Source organism: Procambarus clarkii, chromosome 87 (assembly GCF_040958095.1).
Source record: "Procambarus clarkii isolate CNS0578487 chromosome 87, FALCON_Pclarkii_2.0, whole genome shotgun sequence".
NCBI lineage: Eukaryota > Metazoa > Arthropoda > Malacostraca > Decapoda > Cambaridae > Procambarus > Procambarus clarkii.
In genome coordinates this window covers 4,430,180-4,443,154 of record NC_091236.1, presented here as the reverse complement: position 1 = coordinate 4,443,154, position 12,975 = coordinate 4,430,180, and the positions used below count along the sequence as shown (strand labels likewise).

At 40.6% G+C, this 12,975-nt stretch overlaps 1 protein-coding gene across 4 annotated transcripts in view; it reads right to left on the bottom strand.

The window, feature by feature from the left end:
• The window catches only part of retm (real-time), a 73,410-nt gene that overhangs the window by 22,900 nt on the left and 37,535 nt on the right, over positions 1–12,975 (bottom strand). The gene's annotated exons all lie outside the window — the stretch shown is intronic.

The window sequence follows — 12,975 nt, the reverse complement described above, 5'->3', positions numbered from 1 at the left end:
ACAACAACATTATTGTCTCAACAGCTCAGTATGACTATAACAAAGTTTGACAATCTAGTTTCTTTTCTATTCAAACTTAATCATGGTAAGATACTTGACTAAAATGTATTACCTTTACAACTGTTTTGACTAGAATAAGAAAACCCTAAAAATTTAACTACTACAAGATGAAGTACAATATTACTGCTCGTCAAGTAATTCAATGTTACTATACATCAAACAATTTAATGGCAAAATCAGAAACACAAAAATTCAGAAAGCCAGAGAAAAAAAAAAAAAGTTGAAAGAGATAAACATTGTTTATATAATAAAAGATTAAGATAAATAGAAAGTGAAACTGGTTTATTTATCTCCAAAAAGTTATAAAACAAACAAATATTAATGTAAACCCGCGGAAATACTAGGCTACGGGCCCAGTCATGCTAACCGAATACCTTTACACCATCAGATAACGCACAGTAAGGAAAATAAAATATAAATGCAAATTAATATCCCACACCAACAAGTTATAAAATAAAGATTAATAAGGCTTCATGTTACATGTACATGAAAATCACCATTCGGAGTGAATCATTTGAATGCTCCCCAAGGCAAGTAAGATCTGTTGCATTCAAGGTCAGGATCATGTACAGTTTGTAGGACAACATACAAACAATGGTGTCAGAACTTTTCATGCAATCCCCTGCAGTGTTATTAAGTTCTAGAGTATCCCAGGAGAACACTTAGTCCAGCTCAGAAAAACCAACAGCAGTTCAATCATAAAAACTGAATCCAATCTTGGTATCACAAGTGACTGCCAAAGAAAACTTTGCTAACTACTAGATTGTCGTTATCGGAAGAAAGACAGCATGACGGGAGGCTGTCCAAAGCTCTTTGAGACTGTCAAAGCAACACAAGAGCTTTCCGCTCCAACCTTCACCCGCTTGGCTCTAGTCTGGCAAATCGTGTACAATAATAATGTGTTCCTTATTTTATACTACGTCAACTTGCCTCAAACTTTAGGCAGGAAAATATTGGTTTAATAAATCAAATAATAAGTTGTGTGGTTCAGGCGAGGGTTGCTCCCGACCTGGCACATTTTCCCCTCGGACATGTGTGCCACACTGACGAGGGTAGCGTGGTCGCTGCCCTGTGCACTGGATGCACACATAAAAGGGGGGGGGGGGCTTCATGCAATGTGCAATTCTATATTGCACATTGCAATACAGAATTGCAATGATTGTGTGTTTTCCCAGAAATAGCAGTTCTAAGTGGAACAAAAGAACCAGCCTCAATTCAGAGAAATGTAAGTCCCACCAAATAGGAGGAGAAATCAAAAGGGAAATTAGAGTTTTCTCTTGGCATTCACTTATGATGTCAAAAGAAGGGTTAAATTTTTATATGTATTTTTATGAATAAATGACTTGAGGAATGAATAAACTGAATGTTCAGTGATTGCCTAGAACTTTAAATGCAAAGACCATTTGAAATGTTCCCTGTGGCACCAGTGTCGGTATGTTATCCTATCTGACTGCACAATGGTGTTCTTTGGACACAGTGGATCTTGCTTACCTCAGGGAGCAGTCAAATGAACCTGCTCAGAAAGGGCTGTCAAGTCTCATAAAAAGTAGAATCACAAGAACACATCCATACACAGTAATGGGAAAAGGGACACAAACCATTAAAGATGTGTTTAATGAAACCATCCCCCTCATGAAAAGATTGATATATGGAGATACAGTATATTTAACAATAGAATGAGAGAATTAATTTTGATTAAACTTGGTACATACAAATTTGTTAAATTATCATCTTTAAATACACAGAAACACACATTTAAATGCATACTATTTTCTGTTAGCTACTTTAAATATAAACACAGCAAGTCTGTATCAACAATTTTTTATATAAATTTAAATTAATAAATAATTATGTGAGCTTCAAAGTACACTAGATGATGAAAGGCTCTGTGGTGAATGAAAACGTTTATAAAACACACAAGTTAGTAATATTAAACTGTATTAGTAAATTTATTAGCAACAAATAAATGCATATACCATACTATATAAACAGAATACTGTATTATATATATACATATACACACACACACACTAAATACATATTAGCAGAGAAATACCAAATATAAAATGAACACAACATAAAAGTTTCAGAGAGGAATAGATGAAGAAAAGGCAGGATGCGGGGGATTCAAATGAAAACTGCAAACACCAGCGAGTCAAATACTGTACAGTATATGAAAACAGTGTAACCTCGATAGAATGAAACACATGGGACTAGACCAATTTTGAACTACCAAGGATTTCATATCTTGGAGGTTTTGCTATTATTGCCATTTGCCGAGGAAAAAATCTTAGCATAAATGACATCACAGCAGCTGTTAGCTTGACTAACAGTGTCTCACTCAACAAATCTTTGGAAAAAAGGTACTAGTAAATACAGTTTCTTTTAACTGAATGAGAAATTACAAATCATCTTCACTGGAAATAGAAAAGTGAGATACCGACCGTCATCATGCAGAAAAGTGTAGGGATAAGTGAAGGAGTCGAGTGAACCCTTCGCTGCTCTACAAGACTACCACTAAATAGATTAGATCAAGGACCAAAGTAAGATTAATATAGCATGGGCCAGGATATGATGCAAACACTGCCAATAAGGAATATGGACCAGACATTTTATGACAATGACAGGAAAAATAAGATAGTTTTGTGCTCCTTGTAATTGGGATAGGTGATGAAGTCAATAGGATGGACAATATCTTGAGCAGTAAAGGGAACCAACCTGTTATTAGCTACAACGAAACAGGGAATGATGTTGGAAATGTGGAAGCAAGGCATTTTTCCTCAATTACATAGTAACAATAGACAGAATTAGGCACAAAGAAGGGATCCCAGTAAGACATGGCCTTCTGTGAGAAAAGGATCGGCAATACTTGAACATCCAAAGCAACTGCTATCAATTGCTAGCTAGACGAACATTGCAAGGAAAATACAATATTCTTTGATACTGTAATTTGAACAACTCTGGCAAACATGACAAGCACACAAAGGATGAGAACCATAATTTCAGCCAGTGGAATAGTCACTTTCAGGGTTTAAATACTCAAGTACTGTATAGTGATCAGGGTGTGAGAGTACTGGCAGGGAAAAGTTATAAACAGGATAACAGTTTACAAAAGGAAAAAACCCAGCATTGAATGTAATGAAATGCCATTTTCTGGGTGAATCCTGGAGGCTTCCTGAAACTATCTGAACTGGTGTGTGTTATGTTAGTTTGGGGTCACCAGTCACAGAAGTTCTTATACCTAATGGGAACCACAAGCCAGAATCTGGTCCACTCAGAGAGGTGCAGGGAGCAATGGCCTATGAGCACTTCATATTTAAAGTATGTCATAATTGCCATCGCCTGGGGATGGCAATTATCCAGAAAGGTAGGCAAATCAAAACAGACCACTGTCTGGTTAACTTGTGCAATCTATATCCAAAAAGATCAAAATAACTTCCCTAGAAAGAAACCAAACAAGCAAACCTTTATGCGACAAGCACTTTTCACTTGTCAGCATTACCTAAGTAAGGGGGTGGGGGTTGGGGGGAGAAACTGGCTCACCGGAGCTGGCAGCCTGTCACTCAGTTCTTAAACAATGAAAAACTGACGACCAGAGGGAAGGAGGGTGTCATGGAAATCCTGGACTTGCCCAGAAAATGGCATTTTATTACATTCAACGCTGGTTTTCTGTGGGGAGTCTCATCGGCTCCCAGATGCTAACTACCTAAAGATAAGTAAAAGTAGGGACTTACCCTGGAGGCAGTAGCACCTCAGATCTCAAGATGAAGAAGAGAGATTGCCACGACAGGTACCCCCAAAGTCACACACGGCCGGGAAAGAACCGAAACGTTCACTAGATGCCTGTTGGCCAAGACCCAATTCAACCTCCAAAACCCTCGCACATGAATGTCCACCCAAGACACGTTGCCAAAAATCGCTGCAAGAGCAGCATACTTCCGAAGGTCATGGGCACAAGGGTAGACCGCAAAAAGTCCAGACTGGCTGGACTTTATGACACTGCAGACAACCTGAGAGACACGACACTTTGAACAGGGAACCAGGGAAACCAGATCCACCCAAAGACTGTCCACCGTCACAGAACCAGTGCCCTGCACGTAGCTGCGTAAACTGCTACAGAACACAACACGTGATGCACCCCCGGCATAGTCAACCAAGCATCCACAATCAACGGACCTCTCTAGAAGCCCGCAGTCTCATTCTTGACCAGGAAAGGAGGAGAAGGCTGCAAAGGAATAAAATGACTATCTGGACAAAACAAAAGAACCCCCGGCATCGGAGGAGAGCATGAAGCACCCCAACCCAACCCCCAGAGGCCAAGGCCAACAAAAACAAGGCCTTCCAAAAGCAATCCCCAACTGAAGGGGCCACAACAGAGCAAGGGGAAAAAAAAGCAAGAACATGGTCTATAGAAAGCTCAGGTGGCACATGAGAACAGGAGAACAGTGCCATGTACAATCAAAGACGCCAAAACCACGGCGATGCAAGCAGGTTCCCCCCGTCAGGGAACCCGTACGTCCAGCAAAAACAAAAGAACGAGGCAGTGTTGACTGTCCACTCTGTGGAAAGAGGAATGAAGCGCAACACCCGTCTGCCAGAATGTTGGACACTCCCCGAACGTGATCAGCGCAGAAAGCTAAGCCCCAAGAATTTAGCAGCGAAGCGACCAGTCCTAAAGAGCCACGGACCGAAGGGGAACCCCCCCCCCAATCGAGACAATAAACCTGAAGAAACCAAATACAGCGCAGCACTTGCCACACTGCCGCAAACTCCCATCCCGTGCTGTGAGCCCGATGTAAAGACATCCCCCAATGACCCCAGCCAGACTGTTGAACACTGGTCACAAGGGAAGAGATCAGTGCCATGGCACTGAACCCCGAAAACCCGTAGAGTAAGGTAGGGGCGCAACAACCGATGCAAAGACATCGGGAAAAAATCCAGCTATTGCGAGAGTGGCAAAAGAGGATGCTCTAAAGATACCAGAACAGCATCTGAAGCCAAACCCAGGCCAGCGGATAAATCAGCAGGGCAAAGTTCAGGCTCCCACACAGCTGCTTGAGCAACTGCCAAGGGACCTGTGTCTCCCTTAAAAACAGCTGAAGGGTAGACTGCAACCGGAACAGAGCCACAGGAGGGAGAGAAATGAACTCAGTCCGAGAACTCCACACTAGACCCAGCCAAACCTGAACCCGGGACGGAACCAACAAGGCCTTCCGCCAAGTTACTAGAAACCCGAATCCGGCAAGCTGGGAAAGAACCAAAACCCCCAGCGAGTAGACTTTAGAGAGCCCACATCAACCAGTCGATGGCTACGGGAATAAATTTGTCCAAGCAGTTGTTTCTTTTAGAGTATTTATTTACTTTTTACTGGCATTTTCTTGGTGCTGTGGTGGTACCTGATCCCCAAGCTTCCCTTAGCCTCTTTGAGGAAAGCAGATTGTGGTAGTGGTCCCCACTAAGACCTTGTGAGCCAGTGTTGTCGTGTGTGTTCCCCAAGGCTTGGATGTTTCCAGGTTGTAGCATTGGGGAGCTACTGAGGGGGAAGGGGCTTCCCCAGAATTAAGAAATTATGCAAACTTACAAATAAAATATGTACTGTATATAATAACTTGTGCATTAACTATAAAACAAAATGCGGCTATACATCTAAGTACTGTATTTCAAAAACTTTTACACTGGTGTCCTGAGGTGAATTTCAACTAAGTAATGCATTGTGTACTTCTGAAACAAAATTCTCAATGGAGCTAGTATTGTATAAGCTGTAAAAATTGAGTATTTCAGATGCTGCCTTCTTTGCTTCCCCCAAAACAAGTCTTTAAAATGTCCCATACAGTATTTATAATGAAAATTACCTCATTGTTTTATCAAATTCATACTGAATTGCACAAATTGCTATAATGGCCAAAATTCATTATGATTGTGAAATTCATCTTTACCAGAAGTGTGACTTGCATACTTTCCACAATTTGACAAATGAAGCCATTTTATTTTACAGAGTACAACCTTGAAAACGCTCATGTCAGCATAACAAACCTAAAAAAAAAAATCCACGAAGATTGGTTGACCGAGACCACGAGACAAAAAGCCTGGTAGCCACAGGTTCAGTATAAAGGGTTTGAGTGAACAAGTTGAAAATCAGACCAGAGAGAGCACAGTTCAAAATTTCTAGCACACAATCTGAGAGCCCTGGGCAAACAGTCCAGAAGCTGAAGGCCTATTTGGTGCTGGCTTTGGTTGCAGCCGCCAATTCTGGTTTTCTTGCCTTCTGACACGAGTCCTGGGTTCCTCTAGTTTTTCACCTGATGCGAGCTTGTTGGTTTAGAGGTTGTCTCTACGTTAGGCCTGGGAATACCTTGTCTTCTCTTTAAGAGGCATCTGGTGCCTTTTGCTCAGGACACTGCTTGTGCATTCACTAACCAATTTCTTTGTATGTTTATCCTTGTTTCTCTTGGCTACTTTGTGCCTTGGTCCAGTTTCATAGGCCCTGATTTATTTCAGTGCCATGTTTCACTGCCAGTTAACCGTTTTAGCGATCTTAAGGTTTTGGATCCAGACACGCCCATTTCCCTGTGCCTTCTGCTGGTTGGGTTTCATAGGGTTTGCACTTTCCCTACGGGTTTTTCTATATTGTTGGTATTCTCTAGGAATTATATAACTCTTCATGATGTGGGGAGATGGTTCAGGAAGCATCCAAAGGGTCTCACACCAGAAACACAGTGTTGAGTGTAATGCAACACGCCTTCCTTAGCAGATCTCTTGGAGTGCTCCAATTTCCACCCAATTGGTCCCTTCTTTCTCGAGCTTGTTTGGATGGCCTGGGCTTAAAGAAGGAGTTGTCTGCGCTTCTAATCGTGTTGTGGCAATGGTATGCAAAGAATGTGTTGTAACATTTACAGTATGACCACCACCACTCCATTCTCCCTCTCACAAAAAAAAAAAAAAGTACAATAGTGTAATTGAAAGTTTGGAAAATATAACATTAGTTATATAAACCAAGTTTTCAAGTTTTTTCAAGGTTGCAGTGTACTCTAATATGGCATTTTTTATGATGCCGAGGTAAAACAATTTTGTAATGAAGGTTGGTAAATCAGACAACATCGAACAAAATGGAATATACATAGAAATAGTAAATTCAAATTCAATGAATTAGAAACCAATTTTGATTTAATGAAGCACTCAAATACATATAAATTAAAAAAAAAGACATTTTTCAAACCATTAATGATGTTTCTGGGGAAGGAGAAGAATTTGGCAGTAGCACAGAGCAAGTGTTAGGCAGGTGCTGACAAGGAGAAAGCAGGTTGCTACAACATATACAATATTATTGTTTTTTACATTGAATGTTTCAAATGATCAACAGTACAGACAAATACAGCTTTTTTGAGTTAGGGGGGACCCTCTATTGTTCCTTGAGCCATAGCCTGTATGGTCTAGCCAGAACACCATTCATTAGAAGGCTCTATATGACTTAACACTCCACAGTGCCAGAGTTTTCAGGTGGCCTTGCCACATAACTGGGACAGGGAAACAGTAGAGGGCCTACCTCATTCCATCAGTGATCAACCTTCTAGTTTTAATACAAAAATGCTCCACAGAGCCTATACCATTTCCAAGCAAATTTTGGAAACCTAAGAAGTGCCAATTATTGCACAGCAATTTGCTGTAAACAAAACTTCCCGATCACCACCAGGTTTCAGAACAGCCCACCACTAACAGTGCTGTTGGAGATGGCATATCTTGAGGTTATCTCGAGATGATTTTGGGGCTTAGCGCCCCCGCGGCCCGGTCCTCGACCAGGCCTGCTTTTTGTTACACACTCCCAGGAAGCAGCTCGTAGCAGCTGTCTAACTCCCAGGTACCTATTTACTGCTAGGTGGACAAGAGCATCACGGTGAAAGAAAAAGCCATTTTTTTTTTTTTTGCCTCCACCGGGGATCGAACCCGGAACCTCAGATCTACGAATCTGAAGCGCTGTCCACTCAGCTGTCAGGCGCCCTTTACTTAATGACTGGCATTTACTCCACTTACACACAGGCTCTGCAGAGACCAAATTTTAAGTAATTTGCCTTCCTGTTCATTGTGCCTTCATGTCCCTACATAGCGAGTCCAATGCTTTATGAAAGAATGGCATGAAAGAATTTTCCCAAGCCCTGGTGTATCCTCAACAGGGAGTTCAAGTCATTCAGCTTTACCTGTCTCCTTAGTTTTAGACCAAATGTTAAGTCTTTAATCATGGCCCCAGTCTGGTTTCTGACAGATTTATCTGTCCATCTATAAATATACTCTGCCCTATTCTTCTAAGGTTCGTCTCTTCCAGTTGATGCATCAGGTGGTTAGGCTATGTGCTAGCTGTGCCTCATTCTCTGTGGTAATACACAGCACTGGGCCACATCTTTTCCCCCTCACGAGTGGCATCCAGTTTGGCGTCTGACGATGCCAGTTGGTCTTTCTTCCTCGACCCATCTGTGTCATAGCTGATGCATGGCTAACTTTCCCTTTTCCTTTGTGTATGCTGTATATTGTGGCCTTGGCTATGTAAGGAACCTAGATGTCTTAGTTCTGAACTGGAACACTGAGGGTATTAAAGCCTATTTTCTGACCAATTACTTTTGTTGCTCCCTGTCCCTCTATTTTTGTTCATAATTTCATGTTGAAGTGCTCAAGTACCATGACCCTTACTGTTTTTTGGTGCCGATAAAAACCACATCTGTCACCAGGTATGATTAGTTTATGGTAATCTGAAGAGTGAAAATTACAATTCTCACTTGAAGGGGGTTTTAAGAATATGGTGTGTTTCTGTTATATTATGAGGCAATCAGTGGCAGATTGAGAAACTATCCACTTTCTTCCTAATCAATGTTCATGGCAAAACCTTCAGTAAAGTCTATAGACAGTGTTAAGTCACACACAGCCTGGCTATGAATGGCATCTTGGGTGGTAGAGCAGCAACAGAGGTACTGTACCAACTCAGAAAAAAAGAGCATTTCACACACTTGAAGCAAGAATTATTTATTAGCATTATGATGTAACAAAGGTAAAATTTGATTAATGTGGTAGCTAATGAGAAAATATGTAAGTGAATTCCTTCTCCAATACCCAGTCCAACAGAAAATGAGATACTGTATATCAAAAGGATTCTGATCTGGTTGGTGTCCAATGCAATGAGATGCTTGGATAATAAATAATCCAGCTGATCCAGATTTACATGCCAATAAATTTAAACAAATAGTTATATTTATATAACAACTCTGAGCCATTTCTATTTTGTTTTCCCCTTAAGTTAAGAACCAGTGTGTCTTCTGAACAAGGACCATGGCAGTAGGGCAGACATGTGTTTGTTGTTGGGATCAGGAAGCCTGTCAGGCTTGTTGATGTTCCCCCATCCCCGCCAGCCACCCCCCCCCCCCCCCCAAGCTAGCTACTGACTTTTCCAATGATGTAACCCACAATAGCTGCCTAACTTTTGGGTACCTATTGACTGCAAAGAAAACAGAGGCATCAGGTGAAAAACTGTCAAAATATTTCTATTCTATCATAACATAGAACGAAAAAGCAATGTAAAGGATTTGGGTGTACTCGTGTCGGAAGACCTTACTGTACTTTTAAAGAACACAAAGTAGCCATGACAGCTGCAAGAAAAATGGCAGAGGTGCAATAGGTACTCGGAGAGAACTATATCAACATAAGAGGCCCAAGACGATTCAACACGCTTCCACTACACAAAAGGGACATAACTGGCCTACTTCTCACAGTGTTTAAGAGAGAACTTGATGGACACCTCCAATGAATACCCGATAAACCAGGCTGTGATTCATACGTCGGGCTGCGAGCAGCCGTGACCAACTGCCTGGTTGACCAGTCCAGCAGCAAAGAGGCATGGTCGACAACCGGGCCGCAGGGACGCTAAGCCTTGGAATCATCGCAAAGGTAACCGCAAGGTAACCCATGTAGGAATTACACTTGGAGGCTTTGGTTGTGGATCACTGTGCTAAAGTGCAACAAATTTTTCCAAGTGATCTTTGTAGGGTTATTATAGCTGTGTAAAAGTTCTACTTTCTAATCAAATTTGACTAAAGTTCTCCACTACCTGCCTGGACACCTTGTACCTACGACTTCCATCAGATGGGACCATCTTCGGCAAGTGTTACGAGGCCCTCGTGTTTCCCATTAGGACACCGAGTGCCTGTAGGTTCTTCACCAGTATTTGCCACATATGCTGGTGAGGTAGTTTGTAATCTGCCCTTACTCAGATTTCATGTTTTTAGTTCTATGCCTTAATAGTTGCTCCCTTTTCCTGTGTAATTACACCCAAGTGTAATTACAGTACCAAAGTGTACTTACAGGAGGCCTGGTCGGGGACTGGGTTGTGGGGACGTTGAGCCCAAAAACCATTGCAAGGTAACAGGATGAGAACTATGCTCGATGTGTCCCATCTTCCCAGCACACTCGTGTAACGCTTCGAAGCTACTAACTGTTTTGGTCACCACCACCACCACCTTACTTGTTCCATCTGTCTACCACTGTTTGTGTAAGTGAATTTTCTTATATTTCTTCTACAACTTTGTTTAGTTTAAATCTATGATCTCTTTTTCTTGAAGTTCCAGGTCTCGGGAATTCTTCCCTATGAATGTTGTCACTTTCCATTACCATTTTATACGTAGGGATCATATCACCCCTTTTTCTTCTATCTTCTAGTTTTGTGTCACAAGAAGAATGCAAGTAGTTTGGGTGCTAGTATTGTGTTGCAGTAATAGCACTGCCATAGTGTTGGCAGCAGCTGGTAGTAAATGGCTGCCAGGCAATCAGTGGGCCGACTAGGTCAAGACCTCATTTGGCAGTCACATTTTGTCCTGAAGAACTTAAATGGCTTCAAAGTTTTATGAAAGTACCTTTCAACTGGTACCGAGACTATCATCTGCCTGGCTGCCATGATCCTTGACCAAAGGACAGTGAATTTTATGGCTTTGCTTACCTGTGTGTATTTCACATTTACTCAATATTTCATATTTTATTACATATACTTATATTGCTTGAACTATCTGTAATAAGAAACATAAAATGTGATGAAATTGATGAAAATCGGATCCAGCTCAAAATCTGTTGCACTGAGAGAGTCCGGAACAAAGTCTTCCGTTTGAGCAGGAATCCACAATAAATGGATGACACTGGCTCATGTGTGTTTATCTTGTGAGTGGGTAAGTGGTAACAGACCAGCTAGCAAGATGAATCTCAAAGATAAACTGATAGTTTTTATAAGAATATATAGCAGATGACATTACTAAATCATATGTAATTAAAATTGATTTTTTAATATTTTGAGAACCAAAACTATACCGTGTGACCTTATCAATGGTGTTTATAATAGATGCATCTTGCCAAGAGGCTGTCAATGTGTTATTCCTAAACTATAGCACCAAACACGATGAAAGCCTAGATTTTTCTCAAATCCACTTGTAACCATGCATTTCTGCTGGCATTTCCTTTGTAGTGATTTTGAATGCCAGAAATATTATATACTGTTCGTGCAGAAAATCTAAATATTCATGATTTATTTAATAATTCAAGTGTGTTTAAGAAAAGATCTAGTAATCACCATTAGAAGATGGCCTAAGATTTTGGACTAATTTCTTACGCTAAGCTCCAGCTGGTCTGGGTACATGAGTGTGTACAAGGACTCTGGTACGGGGCCACAGCGAGAGAGAGTGCCTCGCTTTGTCAAATCGCCCATCATAAAGAAAAAGACGGAGATGAAGTAGACAAAAGAGCAGCTACAGATGTCAAAGATTTTTTTAATTATATGAAGACAAGTCTTTAAAAAGCATAAATTAACATTAAACAACTTCACAAACAAACTGATTGCAGTGCCTAATATGGAAAGGTTTTTATACATTTCAAATATCTACATCAGCAAAGGATAAAAAATTATGTACATTCCTTTGGAATTTTAAACAGTGTTTTAAATAATCATTGAACATATACATTAATGAACACCAGAAGTTAACTAACATGACTAGATACATTTTTGCTCAGAAAATAAAAGTTACAGACCCCAGAACTAGGCCTACTCTTTCGAGAACTAGAAAATAGCCAGGCCTTTGGCATTTCACCACGCTCGCACCCATACTGCCACCAATTATAAAAACAAAGCAACATCAACAATCATAGCATGAATTCTAGAATGGTATAAAATAAGCTGATTTGTTAGCCTCAGCTGTCATGGAAGCACTACCAGTCAATTAAGTACAGTACTATTAGGTGAGTATAATTAGGCAAGTATGTTTAAAGTATAAGTGTTGCCAGAATGAGTACCATGAGGAAGGCAATGTTGCCATGTAAACACTATCCTGAGATCTGTTCTCTGACACTCGCTATAATCCCTTGCTTTTTTTTTTTTCTAACTGACTATTTTCATATTTATGTTCATATTATCCTTAATTTTAATCTCTTTTCAGCTACATACAAGCCTGCTGAAGCAATCCTTGACTACCTAACACATTTATGTTTCTTACTATCAACTGCTTTAAATATCTAAACACACACACACACACATGGAGGGGTAAAAAATACATTTTGGCCCCTCCTGGATCCTTATCAAGTCACAACTGCTTTCTTCATACTATAGCTGCAAAAGCAGGTGAAATCTGTAGGTAGACATCAAAATATCATTCAGAACCACTTCAACCCTTAGAAGCAATGCAAAGTTCTGGCAAAGTCTCTCTCCCGATAGTATATTCTCAGAAACCAGAAGGAATTACCACCTTGAAAATTAAACATTTTTCCTTCCATAACTTATCCTCCAAAACATTCACCTACTGCAACCCATCTTCCAAAAACATTCACCCACTGCAACCCATCCTCCAAAATTTATAGTAGACGAGTACATAGTATGCATGGTATCAATGTACTCGTGCCCCC